This window comes from Mus caroli, unplaced genomic scaffold, assembly GCF_978045245.1.
Source record: "Mus caroli unplaced genomic scaffold, Mus_caroli_1 scaffold_4, whole genome shotgun sequence".
Lineage (NCBI taxonomy): Eukaryota > Metazoa > Chordata > Mammalia > Rodentia > Muridae > Mus > Mus caroli.
The window spans coordinates 109,099,863-109,110,092 of NW_028227259.1; the positions used below are offsets into that span (position 1 = coordinate 109,099,863).

Sequence of the window (10,230 nt, forward strand, 5' to 3'; positions counted from 1 at the left end):
GTTTAAAACACAATGATTATCTTGTTTGCATGTATCTTTGTTTTGTATCTGTGATAATTGAAACAGCTCACATAAAGCTTTAGAAGCAAGTATTTATAACTGTTACCAGGATTGGTCAAAGCTAACGAGAACTCTGTTGATTTAAGTAGAGGCTGGACATAAATTCATTGGTTCTTGGTTTACAAATTAAAATATCCTGTCTATCATCTTTTTTTTTTCTGGTTTTTTGAGACAGGGTTTCTTTATATAGCCCTGGCTGTCCTGGAACTCACTCTGTATACCAGGCTTGCCTTGAACTCACAAATCTGCCTGCCTCTGCCTTCCAAGTGCTGGGATTAAAGGCATGTGCCACCATGCCCGGCTCCTGTCTATCATCTCTAAGGTTTATCATTTACATATCTTTAATAACTTACTTGGACACTTGCAACTTTCATAAACTTTCTAATTTCTTTCCATTCTGGAAACATCCAGCCATCCTAAACTTCATAGATAAAACTTTATTTATTAAAACTCAATCATTGCCTTCTCTTCCTCCTCCTCCTTCTCCTCCTCCTCCTCCTCCTCCTCCTCCTCCTCCTCCTTGTTTTTGTTTTTTATTATTGAGACTGGGTTCCTCCATGTAGCCCTGGCTGTCCTGGAATTCAATACTACACAGACCAGGTTGAATTTGAACTCTATGATCATCCTGCTTCTGCTCCAGAGGTGGTCGGATTAAAGACTTGCCCCTTATTTCCAAGCCTTATGTTTACATTCTTATAATTTTTTAACTTACATTTTTAAGATTCCAAGGGACATTGATGTTTGACCATTGAGAGCATGAAGCTAAAACTGCAACTATTTCCTTAGTATCAGGATACTGAAAAATAAAAAACAATCTCTTAATCAGTAACAATAACATGCTCATTTGATCTTTGTTTTTGTAGTTGTGATGAATTGATGATTTTTCATTATCTCAGTAAGAAGCATGTCAGGTCCAGGATGAGTGGCCGCCTTATTTTTTTCTAATTTTAAACATGTTGGAGAGGTTAAGGACTATAGCTGTTCCCAATTAAACTACTCAAATTGATCCCAGTAGCAGCAGCTGCTCCGACTTACTATCTACCAGCCCCAGTGTTCTACGTTCCTGAATGAAACACACACACACACACACACACACACACACACACACACACACACACACAGAGCACTTATATTTTATATGCCTAAAACAACTCAATGGCAGGGCCACTTCCTGGCCCCTATATGGCCAATCCATCTCCCTTTGATATTCCTAAGTTATTGCTACCAAACCTCTATATTCCAACTTTGCTGTCCTTTACACAGTCACGCAGCTCTTTCAGGGCCACTATTCTCTGTCTCCTACATGGTGTCTATGCTCTCTATTCCTCACCTTTTCATGGGTGGTATCTCCTGACCCTCCCCCAGCACATGCCAAATCTCCTCTTCCTCCTTATCTCTCCCAAGCCTATGAATCATAAAACTCTCTCCTCTTCCAGTCCTGCCCAGCCATTGGTTGTCAGCATCTGTACTTACCAGTCAGAATCAACCTGGTGGATCCCTGAGCATCTCACATATGGACACTTTTGTGAGCAGTTTTGGGGACCAAAATTAACAAAACCCTACTCCCACAGTGATGCACTTCCCCAAACAAGGACAGATCTCCTAATACTACTATTCTCTCTGTCAAGCATATTCAAACCACCTTGACAATCTTCCTAAATTCACTATGTACATGAAATTTTTAAACATTAAGCCAAATGTAGTGGTACTCTGTCTTAACTCCAGCAGGTTAGGAGGTAGTCAAGACAAGATGGATTTCAGGCAAATTTATCCTGCTAAATGCTATCCCAGTAAATTAAGACAAGATAAACTGAGAAGTGAATGGGAATAAGGTCAGATGGAGAATTTACTATAGGTGGCAGCAATGAGCTAGGACATCTCTGTATCATTGCCCAAAGCCTGAGTCCCTAGGGAGTGGAGAATAGGTTTGGTAGTTGGGCAGGTCATGTGGGCAGGCAGCAGGAGGACCGAGGGTAGTAACTCTAGAGAGTCCAGAGTGGAGGGCAGAAAGGAGGATGAAGGTTTCCAAGCTAAGTACTAGCCTACTATAGCAGCTGTGGGTCCTTGTTAGAGAGAGATTCTATGGTCAGCAGAGTCACAAAAGACTGGGGAGGGGCTAGAAGAAATGCCTGAAAAGGGCCAAAGGATCACTTAGTCTACACTAAGAGCCTAACTGGATATTTTCTTACATTATGCATCAATGTTTAAGATATTTAAAAACACTCATATTTCTGATGAGTACATTCCGTTTGTGGAAAAAGATTGAATGAAGAAGTTATGACAGTAAATTCTAGATATTTCACAAGGGACAGACCTGTCAAAGTACAGATACATCCCCTAGTAACCAATAGCCTGTAATGTGTAGGGCTGCAAAGGATCTTGAGAACTAGCAGATCTGGGAGTGGGCAATTATTCCAAGAGTAGTTTCTACAGATAAAATATACAAGATGGTGCACGACTTTAATCCCAGCATTTGGGAGGCAGAGACAGGCAGAATTCATAGTTCGAGTCCAGCCTGGTCTACAAAGTGAGTTCCAGGTCAGCCAGGGCTATACAGAGACCCTGTCTCAAAAAACAAAAAACAAACAAACAAACAAAAAACCCGAACAAGACAAGCCCAAACATCTTTACCTTAGCAAGGTTATTCTGGAGAGCTTCTTGCCAAATGCTATACATCTGACTGAAAGACCTCCATGGGATACCCCCACCCAAGTCACGAGATAGCATGCACCCAAAGAATGACAAGAGACTGTCTAGCTGCAAACACACAAGGTAGTTTAATGATGGAGCTCCGGGCCAACACGTATCTCATGCAGGAACAGAGGTGTCAACCACCAGGCTCAGAAGCTAGGATTTTATATAGAAAAAGAGTGGGGATAGGGGAAGAAATGGCGTGGCTTCACACAATTGGAGAGTTTAAACATCAGCAAACTGTATGTGCAGAGTGAGGTAACAGAAGAGCATCTGGTTAATATTTAGCCCATGTCAGAGGGCGGGAGATAGGGAGTAGCTGGGCCAGTCCTGACATTCTTATATGTCCTCCCTGTCTTTATGGCTAGCCAATTCCTGGGATGACTTTACAGCCTTTGTTCTTTGATCTAGGCCCAAAAAGCCTAACTAGCAAGCCGCATGAGTCATGGACCTTGCATTTTAATTTTCTTTCATGACTTAATCCTAGAGGTTAAGTGACTTCACATCCAGAGTTTACCCTGAAATGCCACAAGAGCCATTTCATATCACAAGTACCCTGTCTTTTTTATTGTGACTATACCCAAATTCCCAAGTAAGGACTCCCGATCCATCACCAGAGAAGGATCCCTCTGTACTAGCTAGTTTTATGACAATTTATCACAAACTAGAATCATCAGAGAAGAAGGAACCTCAATGGAGAAAATGCCTCCATAAAATAGCTGTAGGGCATTTTCTTAACTAGTGAGTGATGGGGAAGCACCCAGCTCATGGTGGTGGTATAATCCCTTAGCTGGTGTCCTGAGTGCTGTTAGAAAGCAGGCTGAGCGGCTAGAGAAAGGGCTCAGTGGTTAAGAGCACAGGGTGCACTTCCAAAGGTCATGAGTTAAATTCCCAGCAACTACTTGGCGCCTCACAACCATTTGTAACTGGATCTAATGCCTTTGTCTGGTGTATTTGAAGACAACAATAGTATACTCATATAAACATAAAATAAATGTTTTATTTTTTAAAAAGAAAGAAAGAAAGCAGAGCAATTCTGGTGAAGCCAGCCAGCATGTAGTACCATCCATCCTTCAGATGCGGTCTCTAGGTCCCTGCCTTGCATTAGATCCTGTCCTGACTTTCCTTATGTGATGAACATTACAATGCTTAAGTTGATCTCAATAAACCCTTTCCTACCCAACTTGCTTTTTGGTCACTTTTGTTGTTGAATCAACAGAAACTCTGAGATACTCTCCATAAATCCTACTTACTTAATGAGCTGATGAGGATGTTTTTATAGTTACTCATTATGTATGGGTTTCTGTTTGATTGTTTTTGTTTTGATGCAGTGTCTTTTGGAGCCCAGTTAGCCTCAAACACAGTGTCTAGCTGAGAATGACTTGGAACCTGATCTTCCCAGCAGTAATCGGATTCCTTAGCGATGACATTTGGAGCATGATAGCTTAAGTTCTCACTGAAAAGGTGAAGAAATTGATACAAATGAATGCAAGATTATCTAGGAGAAATTCTCCATTTTTGGGTTAAAAATATTAATTATCTTTCATCATTATTAAAGATGAGATGAACTGACATGTAGTACTTATTGTCCTTAGTTTGGGGCTTGGTATTAATAATTTAGTTTGTTATATTCTGTTTTTAAAATAATTGCTGATTTACAATATGATAGATACCAAATACAAAAAAAATTCATTACATACTTTACATAAAATTTTCTGCTTCTGGCTGAAGAGGTGGCTCAGAGATTAAGAACTCTGACTGTTCTTTCTGAGGTCCTGATTTCAATTGCCAGCAAACACATTATTATGATCTTGAACATTGCATGGGTTCAGAAGGACCACACAAGTCCAAAAAGTTTCACATGTGGTTTATTGAGAGAGAAAGAGGCAATGTGGCAGTGGAAAGAAAGGCAGAAAGAGAGAGAAAGAACAGGGGGTAGTTGCTTTCTTCATATATGGATGATGATGTATTCACAGATACAGGTGGGAGGTGAGCCAAGTGGATACTGGAAATATGGTGGCTGTTGCTTTGGCAACATCTCTGCAGGTCTCCCTTATGTGATGTCATGGGTTTCACATCTGGTGATACCAACACACATGGTGGCTGACAACCATCTGTAATAGAATCAGAGGCCCTCTTTTTATGTGTCTGAAGAGAGTTAAAATGTTCTCACATGAAATAAGAAATCTTAAAAACATATCTGTTTCAAATTTATCATTTTTATTTATTAAAATATACAGTTGCATAGTGTGATCATTTATATATGCTTGGCTCAGAGATTGGCACTACGGGAAGGTATGGCCTTGTTGGAGTAGGTATGTCACTGTGAGTGTGTACATTAAGACCCTCATCATACCAAACTGGAAGCCAGCATTCTGCTACCAGCCTTTAAATGAAGATGTAGAACTCTCACCTACTCCTAGACTATGCCTGCTTGGATGCTGCCATGTTCCTACCTTGATGATAATGGACTAAAACTTTGGACCTGTATGCCAGCACCAATTAAACATTGCCCTTGTAAGAGTGCCCTTGGTCATGGTGTCTGTTCACAGAAGCAAAACCCTAACTAAGACAGAAATTGGTACCAGGGACTAGGGTTTGCCTATCACTAGGGTGATGCACCTGACCATGCTTTTGTCAGGAAGAGTGTGCATTTGGAGACTTTGGATTTGGAAAGCAGTGGAATGCTTTAAGTTCGGCTTAACACAATAGCCTAGGAAGAATAGGAATGACTTTTTGGTGATATTATTTGAACTGTGCAGACCAGGCCCAAGAGGGCTCACTGGAGAAGAATTTCAGTTTGTTGTTTAGCGTCTATTTTTGTGGTAATTTGGTGAAGAATGTGGCTGCTTTTCGCCCTTATCTGAACAGTCTACCTGAGTCTAAGATACAAAGATTTATATTAAATGCTTTCACAAACAAAGTCTCAAAAAAATCCCAGCAGAGTCATTGTTCTCTGGTTAAGTCCCATAAAGAGCATTTTGAACAAGCATAGCAAGCTTAGAAAGGATAAATATAAAATATATGATACTAGTATTAAAGCTGTACCAGGAAGTAAATTGGAACTGAATCCTACATTCTAGGAGACTGTTAAGAGATTAAGAGATATTGGAGTAAGATCCCATCCAGTTAAATTTACATCCAGGCATGGTGGGACACATCTTTAATCCCAGAAGACAAAGCCAAAGAGTTCTCTGGGTTCAAGGCCCATCTGGAACAAAGCAGGTTCTAGGGAAAGAAATGCTTAAATCCAAGCATAGTGGTACACACATTTCATGCCAGCATTATAGGAGACAGATCCCTGCAGATCTCTTGAGTTCAAGGTTAATCTACTCTGTAAGTTCCAGGAAATCCAAACTTAGGCAGTGAGAAATTTGGAAAACAGAAAGCTGTTGATAATGAAATAGAAAAAGGGGCCATGTTCCAGCCCAAATAAGCAGCAAAACTCAACAGCTTTGGCCACGTGGCTCAGGTTATAGAATCAAGAATAGAAAGAACTCCTGAGACAATTGATGCTGGTTGGCTGGAGCTAAGACATTAGTGGTGATTTAGAAGAGACTGGTATCACTGAGGTGAAAGCTTCTGGGAAGGGTTTGGTGAGAGCACAAAGATATTCTGTTCCAGAGATAGCCAAGATAGTACCTTGTGCTACAGCTGTACTTGGTAAGGTGAGAGAGTCGCCAAGGTGATATTGGTTTTGAAGGCATGAAGACACCATGAAGAACAGATGAGGCTTGTCACTGTGAGAGACCATGGAAGGCCATTGGTAAAAAGTACAGCCTCAGTTGCAGTTGATGGCCCAGGACTGAAGGAGTCATGAAAAAGGGTTGAGTCAAAAGAAAAAAAAGTCTGGCATGGTAGTGCACACCTTTAAACCCAGGACTTGGGAGGCAGAGGCAGACAGGTTTCTGAGTTCGAGGTCAGCCTGGTCTACAGAGTGAGATCCAGGACAGCCAGGGCTACACAGAGAAACCCTGTCTCGAAAAACCAAAAAAAAAAAAAAAAAAAAAAAAAAAAAAAAAAAAAAAAGTAAGAAAAGAAAAAAAAAAGTAAGAAAAGAAAAAAAGAAAAAGGGTTGAGGCTTGGCACCATGAAGAGAGGACATTAGGTGAATCCATGCTGTAGAAGACCCCAGTGTCCTGGAGATACCAGTCCCATGGGATGATCACCAAGAACGGCAGTGCCAGTGGATCAACATGAGCTTAGAGTGCTACAGGGCAGAGAAAGGAAAAACTGATGCCAGCACTTTGGAGGTTCCCAGAAAATCATGTGTAGATCTCAGATATTGGAGCATGAAGCTGTGAGGTTGAAGGTTCCTTGGAGACCCAAAGATGTTAAAGATGTCACGGCCATGGGATCCCTGCTGAAGACAGCTGCTAACAGGAAGAAGAACCTGCCCAGGAGAAAGAAGTTTATTGTAGTCAACAAAGATCAAAATGGAGTTGGAGATCTGAATACTATAGCTTTGACTTCAGACATGGAAATGCAGAGTTTGGATTTGTACAGATGGCTTCCTGTCTTGCTGTGGGGATCACAGTTAAGTGACTGAGTGAGTCTCAGAAGAGATCTTTATCACTGGACTTTTAACATTGTTGATACAACATAGTTTAGACTTTTTGTGCTTTGGAAGTTTGACTAAATGCATATTTTTATCATGCTATGTGTAGGCATGGCCCTACACATAGGCATGGCCCTACACATAGGTTTGAATGAGCCTATAAAAGCCAGGGAGTGGAATGTGATGGTTTGTATATGCTTGGCCCAGGGATTGACACTATTGAGAGGAATAGTGTTGGAATAGGTGAATCACTGTGAATGTGGGCTTTAAGAACCTCAATATACCTTCCTGAAAGCCAGTATTCTCCTAGCAGCTTTCAGATGAAGATGTAGAACTCTCAGCGATTCCTGTATCATGCGTGCTTAGATAGTGACATGTTCCTGCCTTGATGATAACAGATAACCTATGCACCTGTAAGCCAGCCCCAATACAATGCTGGCCTTTTAAGGGTAGCCCTGGTTATGGTGTCTGTTCACAGCAGTAAAACTCTAACTAAGACACATGTGTAATGCATTTCTGTGATTTCCCCTCCATTCCTCCTCTCTCATTTCCCTTACAATCCCTTCAAATATTCTTCTTTACAAGGATCTTTCTTACAATCACATCTTTGGTCTTGTCTTGTGACCCACAGAGTTTAAACAAGGCTGTCTGTGGGGTCCTGGGTTTCAACCTTTCCACTTGAGCCCAGGCAATGCTGACCTCTCTCCAAAGATCTGCCAGTAGCCAAAAGTTCAGTAGAATGGGGGATGGGCCCACTGAGCCTCTCACTGTTCCTTCCTGTGCTGGTGAGGTCTCCACTCTTGTGCAGATAGCTGCGGAGTTGAGAGACAGACGATGGTTTCCTTGGCTGTGCATGAGCACAATATTGCATTTCCATTCCTTCTTCTCATCTTCTGGCTCCTGCACTCTTTCTCCCTATATTCCATAATGCACTGAACTATATAGTGGGTCCTATAGATTTCTTGTTTGGGTGTTCTGTATGTAGCCTTATACTGTGAACAGACATGAGTCTCTGCATTCACCACAATTGATAGCATAGGCAACCTCTCTGGCTAATGCTGGCTGTATATTTTGTCCATGAGAATAATTACAAACATTCAGTGGATAGTTTGGAATCACATCTTTTTAAACAACTGTTAAAAGTTCCTACCCAGGAACTAAGAACTTCTAATAACTTAAGCTGTAATAACTGCACATAGGTAATTCATCTGTCAGTTTCCAGTTGGCTCCAGCTGGAAGGTTAAATATTGAGTGTCCCAGGAGTTCACATCAATGTAAGACATGGATGCTGGGTACGGACATGAACATGGACATGAACATGGACATGGTAAAATTGAACTTCCAGATTACAGACAGCAAAAAATTGAAGGAACGCCATTATAAACGATGAGGAAGAAGCTTGCTTCCTGAGAGCTGAGGGATCCATAGGCTCAAATGAGGGCTGGAGATACATGGGTGGCTTTGAAGGCAACATCACCTACAGGAGTGTAATATTAAATAGACTCAAATGGGTGTTTGCAGCATTTGTAGTAGCTTTAGGGACTGAATGTTTCCTAGATTTCCAGAATAATGATAAGAAGCATCACTGGAGAGCACCTTGAGAAGTCTCTTTCGTAAAAAGAAGATTCTCTCAATGTAGCATCCTTGGCTGTATGTTTGTCCTTGAAAGAATGTTAGTATGGTTTGATAAAGTAAACAAAAATGTTGTTTTTGTAACTACTAAATAAAATTAAAAAAAAAAAAGGATAATCATTATACAAGCTAAAGACAGATGACTTTCCCAGAAGACTCACAATGAGAGTCTAATGACCTGGATCATAAAGAGCTCTTCACCAGGGCTAGAGAGATGGCTCAGTGATTAAGAGCACTGATTTTGGGTATCAGGAGGACCCAGGCACCCAGAAGCTCCACCTGAGCAGTAGCACAGTTTCCTTCTGGTCTGGGGTGGTGCCCTGAGTATATCTGGGGCTCGAACTCTGCAGTCAGTCCCACAACACCCACAGGATGATCCCCTCTCAGTTGTTCTAACACTCCAAGGATCACAGGATCAGAGGTGAGGAAGATACAACATCTGCCCTAACACCAGGAGAAACTGTGACCAATGGAACTCTTGCACCAGGGAACTCTGCCAGACGAGTGAAGCAGGTTCCTTCAGGTCTGGGTTGGTGCCCTGAGCAGAAGTTGGGTGAAAACTCCGAAGCCAGCCACACACACCAAGAGGAAGCTCTACTCCCAGGTGCTCTAACATGCCCAGGATATGAGGATCAAAAGTGCCCTAAACAGAGCTTGGATGCTAAATCTGCAGCCAGTCCTATAATACCCTGAAGAAGCTCCACTTCCAGGTGCTAATATGCTCAGGAACACAGGATCCCAGGAGCTTGGTTACACCAGGATCTCAGGGTCCCAGAGGCAGCTTGACTCCCAGGAACATTGACAGATCCAGGATCTCAGGGTCACAAGATGCCAGATCACAGGCTGCTAAAGACAGCTGAACTCTGAGGAGTTCTAACACAACCAAGATCACAGGTAGAACAGGCTCCAGTCAGATACAGCCATGGCAGGAAGCACTAGAAACAATGAAAGCCAGTGCTAGCTAAGAGGAAAACTCATAGCTCTAAGTGCCTCCAAATAGAAACTGGAGACAGCTTACACTAGCAGCCTTTACAGCACACCTCAAAGCTCTAGAATGCTGGGCATAGTGGTTCACGCCTTTAATTCCAGCACTTGGGAGGCAGAGGCAAGTAAATTTCTGAGTTGGAGGAGAGACTGGTCTATACAGAGAGTTCCAGGGCAGACAGGGCTACAGAGAAACCTCGTCTCAAAAAACCAAAAAAATTTAAAAAATAAAAACATAAAAATAAAAAAATAAATAAGAAAGAAAGGAAGGAAGGAAGGAAGGAAGGAAGGAAGGAAGGAAGGAA

At 41.8% G+C, this 10,230-nt stretch overlaps 1 pseudogene; it reads left to right on the top strand.

The window, feature by feature from the left end:
- The first annotated feature begins 8,590 nt into the window (after window positions 1-8,590).
- Window positions 8,591-8,910, top strand: LOC110294908 (NADH dehydrogenase [ubiquinone] 1 beta subcomplex subunit 3 pseudogene; annotated as a pseudogene).
- Window positions 8,911-10,230: the final 1,320 nt, after the last annotated feature.